The sequence below is a fragment of the Macaca thibetana genome, chromosome 4 (assembly GCF_024542745.1).
Source record: "Macaca thibetana thibetana isolate TM-01 chromosome 4, ASM2454274v1, whole genome shotgun sequence".
In the NCBI taxonomy this organism is placed as follows: domain Eukaryota; kingdom Metazoa; phylum Chordata; class Mammalia; order Primates; family Cercopithecidae; genus Macaca; species Macaca thibetana.
Window position 1 is genome coordinate 22,059,128 of NC_065581.1, and position 7,045 is coordinate 22,066,172.

A 7,045-nucleotide genomic window follows, 5' to 3' on the forward strand; every position below is an offset into this window, starting at 1 on the left:
ATGAATGATTTTCCTATTGTAAATTACAAGTGCCACAAACTACATAAGGACTGTAATTGACAGGTATCAACTGGTAGCATTTATTTACATTCTCCAAGGCAACCCACAGAACTGTAGTGCTCACCATATTTGTTCAGAAAAATATGTTTTTAAGTAAATAAAACTTCCTTAACACTGGTTACTATAGTTAAGCAACTTAATTCCAATTGTTAACTTTGTTTAGTAAATGATGGATGAAACATGATTTTGTAAGATAAAAGAACATGGTGCCAAAACATTATATGAGCATGATGCCAAAAATACACACACACACACATACACACACCTGAATACATTGTTCATAGTGTTTTCTAATTCAGGGAAACTGGAAGATGATTTGAAAGTATTATGATCAACTTTGTATTTATTCCAGGAAAATTTACATGAGGAGAAAATACATTAATCTTGGCATGTAATAAAAACCAACATTTTGTTATGTAATTCATTTTGTGATTTACATTTCTATAATTTATTCAATAAACCTAATAAATGTTGAGTAATGAATGAATTTAGTTTCATGAAGAAAAAATAGTACATGAATGATCTGTCATTGTACAAAACTGCTGAATTATGAATATGGTTTTTTGTGAGTATTTTCTTCCCTTCCTCCTTGTCCCATCCATATGTCCTTCCTTCTTACCCTAACCTCCTATGACCCGAGGATAGCACGTTGAGGGAAGAAATCGTCAGAAGTTTTAATATAATTATATTCAGGATGAGAGTTCTGTTCAACACAACATCATTGGTTAATTTAGTAATTTCTAGAATTCTGCCTAGACTTGAAAATACTTTCAATACTCATTGCTGAATATTGCTGTTCTCTGCATGTTTTTCTTCTGGGATTGAACTGGACAGGATTTTGGTTTTTTAACGCATTCCAGTGGGTATAAGTATATTGCCTAGTAAAGGTTCCCTTAATTGACCTGGTTTTAATAAAAAATGGTCCAGTACTCCTGTCACTCATTTTTCTCTTTTTTGAAACCACAGATTAATAACCTGGTGTTATCTCTATCACCAAGGTGAGAAATTCTGCCAACAGTGGTTTACAAAAGCAGCTTTGGGGTTGGATCTGGAGAGTGGCTAGGATTTTACCAAAACTAGATCTCTGTTTTTCTTCTAAATTACACATGGACAGTTTCAACAATTAAGTTACCAAATTCATATTTTATATTCTATTCACATATCAGGAAACATTTAGCCCAAAGTCTGTTTACATAAAACTTTCTTTTTGGATCTTTTCTTCTACTCTGAGGACACATGCCTGCCTTTCCCCAGTATGTTCTCCACTGCTGTCAGTACCTTGAGTATAGTGAGCCTTCAATAAAGAGTCAGTGAATGAATCCCTTTGTCATTGTGTCTCTATTATGTAGAGTGGAAATCTGTGCTGGAACAATAGCTAGTAGATGATCTGCACCAGGGAGGCCTGGGCTAGACTTCAAAAGCTGTTTCCCCATCCCGGCAAGGCAAAACATGTTCTTTTTGGGCTGGGAGGTCACAGCTCTATCCCCGTTCAAGACTGCACCTCCTTTTTTCTCTCTTCCTTCCCAGGAGCCGTGGAGTCCAAGTGTGACTGCCAAGAGGAATCCAGCAAAGCCAAAGAGCCCGAGCATGTAGCCCTGCCCGAAGCCTGCCACACGCATGGAAAACCCAGAGGAAATGAGTGAGGATCAATGGGAAGAAGGGAGCCAGCCAGGTGAGCAAGCTCATCAGTCTGGAGGCTAGCGCCACTGGAAAGAATCCCGGGCGGTTCTGTTTATTTGGCAAGTTCGGGCCATGACCTGAGCTTACACTAAATTACCTCAGAGCAAATTATTTTTTACCAAGCCATGTAAATGTTAGGTCAACTCCCTAGAGCTTTTGGGCTGAAGACAGATGACTACATCAAAGGCTGCTCTTGAGTTTCCAGGTGTGGCTGGGGGAATTGTCTGTCTTCCTTCAGGAAGACGTTTCTAACTCTTCCCTTTTCTCTACCTCAGATGAATTATTTTGTTTCATGCCAATTTAAGTGTTACCTAGAGACTTTTACATAGAACCAATTTATTATTTATTTATTTATTTTATTATTATTATTTTTTGAGACGGAGTCTCACTCTGTTCGCCCAGGCTGGAGTGCAGTGGCGTGATCTCGGCTCACCACAAGCTCCGCCTCCCGGGTTCACGCCATTCTCCTGCCTCAGGCTCTAGAGTAGCTGGGACTGCAGGCGCCCGCCACCTAGCCCGGCTAATTTTTTTGTATTTTTAATAGAGATGGGGTTTCACCGTTTCACCGTGGTCTCGATCTCCTGACCTCGTGATCCGCCCGCCTCAGCCTCCCAAAGTGCTGGGATTACAGGCGTGAGCCACCGCCCCTGGCCACATAGAGCCAATTTAATTGAACATAGAGTCCTCTGGTTTTGGTATGAGTGGGTGTGCCTGTGGGCGTGTCTTCATAAAAGGAGGCCAAGGCTGTGTTTCTTCTTTATAAATACAAATTTCACATCACAGTCTTGGGTGGATATATTCTGAAGCATCCTCCTAGGTAAATTGAATCGGACTATAGTGGAATTTTTTTTTTTTTTTTTTTTTTTTTTTTGGCAATGGGAAGCATTTTAATAATTAAATCACTGGTTGAAGGCTTGTGCAAAGTTTGGTGCTATATTGGGATTTACCAGGGTTCCATTGTGATTCTAAGTTCATTTTAAATTTCTGCCGCCTGCCTTCCTTTCCTTTTATGTTAAGTGTTATTACCTTGTGGAGAGAAGGTATTTTAATGATAACAGAATGTTACTTGAAAATGCTTCCAGCCAGGCATGGTGGCTCATGCCTGTAATCTCAGCACTGAGGCAGGAGGATGGCTTGAGCCCAGGAGTTTGAGAGCAGGCTGACCACCATGGTAAAACCCTATCTCTAGAAAAAATACAGAAATTCGCCAGGCATGGTGGCATGTACCTGTAGTCTCAGCTACTCAGGAGGCTAAGGTGAGAGAATTGCTTGAGCCCAGGGAGGTTGAGGCTGCAGTGAGCCGTGCTCAAAACAAAACAAACAGCTCCCATTCTGCCACTCCTAAAATCCATATTGTATATCAAAAAAGGAAGTTTGATACCTGAAATGACTCTCAGCAGGGCTTCTCAACCTCTGTTCCCTGGCATTTGGGGCTGTATCATTCAGTATTGTGGGAAGCTGTCCAGTGCATTGCAGAATATATGGTAGCACCCCTGGCCTCTACCCAGTAGATACCAGTAGTATAATTCCTCTCCCCAGCTGTGGCAACCAGAAATGTTCTGTGGGGGAGAAATTTGCCCCCAGTTGAAAACCATTGTTCTAGGGATTGATTCAACAAAGGAAAAGAAGGTAAAGAAAATAGTAAAGATGTCACGTATGGAGCTTTGTTTTTGTTGTTTGTTTGTTTATTTTGTAATATTACCCTGTGAATTTCCGAAGAAAGTAAATCCTAAGACAATGAAGTCTGCCACTAGAACTCCCATTTAGCCACCAATTCTCTCTCCGTTATTGACTGGAATTTAGTTTGGATTAATATAACAGTTACAACTCACTCACAACAAGTATGGACTTTGATGCTGTCATTATCAACTGAAGAACTCCCAGGTGTTTATATTAAACACGCAGAACTTCCTATGAAGTGGCCATTCTGATCACTGGGTGTTTTCACAGGGCTGGCTTATTGGGGGAAAAAGAGGGAGTGGTTGGAGAAAAAGACTCAAATAAGGCTAATGCAAGACTTTAATAACTGAATGTATGAGTTGAATGAAGAAACACGCCTACTCTACCCTGCAATTCAGCAGTTTTTTGAATGGGAGGTCAGATACATGATTTAAATACAGGTTTCATTTAATGCAGTATCTTTTACGGTACTAAAAAAGGTCTGGGATCCTGCATTCTTCCTGTATAGGATTGTAATTCATTCTCTCTGCTCTCACTCTCCTTCCAAATTCACTTCTACCTCTGTCATAGAATGTTTGAGCTGCCAGACAAGTAGGATCATGTCACCACTGTGACTTAACATGAAATGTCCTTGTGTCTTTATTTCAAATGTTCTGTTTTTCCTCTATTTTCTGCTCACATGAACATACACTCTTGCCAGGCACATTGGCTTTTCTTATTTCTCTTTCTGATTTTGCCTCCTTCCTGCCCCTGTATTCTTCCCTTTTCTCTGGCTATAGGAACTGTCAGGTGGCCTTGCTGGCATCAGCCTACCTCTTTTGAACTATGTTACCCAGGAACTTCCATTTATTATGCCTCGAGCACTCTCTTTCTTTAATACTATATCTCTCTGAGGGATAGTTAATGATCTTTGCAGCACATGAAGGTGAACTGTAGCCACATTATTGTTAGAATACAGCCAACTATATGGAACAGATTGGGCTGAGCTTTGAACAGCTGGGGCTGGCAGAGTGAGTCTTGACTTCTCTCGGAAGAGTTCCAGAACTGCCAAATCATCAAACTTGAAGGGGAAAGAGGGACGAGAAAGGTTACAGGGATAGTGGTTCCTGCAGGTGCTTTTTTGCTTTTGTGATCTACCTTTTGTGAAATGTTTACTAGTTTGTGGATCTGGCAAAACATGGGCTAATTGAACCCAAGAGCTGCTGTCACTGCCACAGACTAGACCCGCTTAGTGGCCATGATGGTGTTTTATTGTTCATTTGCAGGTACTGAACATGGGATAAAGTGGATGCTTTTGTTGTGAAAGCTTGTGGCTCTTTTCAGGCAACTGAAACTAGGCGTAGGTTTGAGGATAATTTTGATTTGCAATGTGCTTGTAACTCTAATATAAATTTAATAATGGCTCCATTGGAACTTTTGGACTATCGTATGGCTTCCTGGTGGATATAATAAACGAGAAATAGGCGAGGTAGGACAGATACCATAAACTGGGGGACCAGAGAGCTTAATCGATCCTTCAAAAATGTAGTATTTGCTCATATAAGGAGTTGTGTGTGTGTATGCACATGCATGGGCTCATGTTTGTTTAAATGACTTGCTGCCAATATTTTTAAAATGTTTATATAAACATTTGGTCAATTTTTCCAAAGAAACCAGAATCTGGCTTTGCTGGTCTCCCATGGTCATTATCAGCTGTGGCTGAATAACAAGTACTCCATACCTCTCCTGGGTGGGCGGGGCAGGGGCTTTCCGATTCACTAGCATTGACACCCCCTACCCCCACTGTTACTGTACAGATTGGCCTTTGCAAGAAAAGTTCAGGAGAGAAAAGAGACAAGCCTTGGGATTGGGAAATAATGGGTTAGAATCTCAGCTTCAGAGGCAGCTTTATCAATTGGGGAAATTATTAAACTTTCTGAGCCTTAGTTTCCTCCAGAGTAGAATGGGAATATACTCCGCACTCTCATGGTCGCTAGAAGGAATATTAAGCAAAATAGCATATTTAAAGTTTCTAAAGCAACTATGTACATACACAGGAGGATTGCTGTACACATTTGCTGTTACTGTCGTTTTCAGTTGCTGTGTATCATAGGTGAGTTGATACCAATCCTTTAGTGTCCTATTGAGCATGTTACAAAATTTGATAAACACTTCTGTTACTCAGAACAAAGGAGGAAACTTGTGCCTCGGCTTCCCATATCTCAGGTTTTGTTCTACAATATAAAATATATAGTTTTTCTATGGAAAAAAATCCAATAGAAACAGATTTCTTAAGGGTAGCACAATTTGAAGAGAGAAGAATCTTGTAATTTAGTTCATATTAGGTGGACTCTTAGTTTCCTTTTGACGGGGTCAAGGCTTTGTAGTTTTGCATCTACCTTCCTGAAGTTTCTGCCCCACACCCCACCCCAATCACATTCAAAATCAGACTGACAGTAATCCTGTATATGGAACATGTGCTGAATCCTCATGGAAGGAAAGGTAAAGAAGTGAAAGCCCTATAGAAATTAATAGATTTCCTTAGAGGTGGGCATGGAATGTAGCTTTTGTTAGGCTTGCAATGCTGCATTGAAGGTTTGTCAGCATTTTGTGCACACAGATTCTTTAAAAATTTTAAGGATGTTTCCCCTACAGTATTACATTCAGTTGGCATCATTTCTCTAATGTCTGATTTTTGACATCTATCAGAAAGTTTCAGTACGTCTTTTGATGCCACACCAGCTGGGGGCAGGGACTACCTGGTTATTATAGTCATGGTTCAGAAATATAGGTTCTCCCCCCCTATTTTTATACTTCCTGCATAGATGGGTTTCCTTTAGATGCGGATATTTCATTTAAATGCTGCATAGTCTTGTCTCAAAATGGTAAGGGATACCAGTATAGTATAGTAGTTTCTTCTTCTGCTTCTGAAAGTGACTGGGAAACTTGCATCTTTCAATAAAATGCTTTCTAGAAGAAGGCAAGGTGGCTAGAAAATGTTAAGGCAGCTCAGGGACCAGTAGGAGACAATAGATGTTAAAGGTAAAAAGTGACTTGTGATTAGATCAGTTATGGAGTCCAAAAATCCAACCAGGTTTGTAGGTAACCAGTTACGTTTCAAATGTGATCTTAAGCCCACCCTAAGTGAGTGAACCTCAACATGAGAGCAGAAGACCCTGAAAGGGAAGATGTGAGAAGATAAAATACTGTTTTCAGAGCCCTAGGTTTTTGTTTGTTTGTTTGTTTGTTTTTTGACATTTTTGTAAATGGAGGAATAGGACTACCTCTGGAACCTAAAATTGGGCTGAAATCCAGGTCCTGTTCTAGGTGATGGCTCAGGGTCCCTTCCCATTCCTTCCTCCATCTGCTCCTGCCCACTTGAGTGAAGGCGGTGAATAATAAAAGAGGAAAGAATGTAGATGAAAAGGAGAGGATGCAGAGAATGAAGATTCCCTGTCCTTTGTAAACCTTTTGTCCTGATCACCGAAAGTATTGTGGCATGTGTAAGTCTGAGAAAATATTTAGGTGAATCCCTTGAAATTGTCAGTATTTCAAGGGTTAAAAAAAGACAGTTTCACATAGCTCAAATGAAAGCAACAGTTACATTTTTGCTAGAACTTCTGTAGGTCCACCAACGAGATGTATG

General features: G+C 40.3%; 1 protein-coding gene across 26 annotated transcripts in view; it reads left to right on the plus strand.

Annotated features, from left to right (window-relative positions):
* LOC126953309 (uncharacterized) overlaps positions 1 to 7,045 on the plus strand; it is a 598,727-nt gene that overhangs the window by 394,445 nt on the left and 197,237 nt on the right. For all 26 annotated transcript variants that reach the window (XR_007725197.1, XR_007725194.1, XR_007725196.1 and 23 more), the window contains one exon: positions 1,588 to 1,732. The gene's annotated coding sequence lies outside the window, so the exon portion shown is untranslated. The remainder of the gene's footprint in view (positions 1 to 1,587; positions 1,733 to 7,045) is intronic.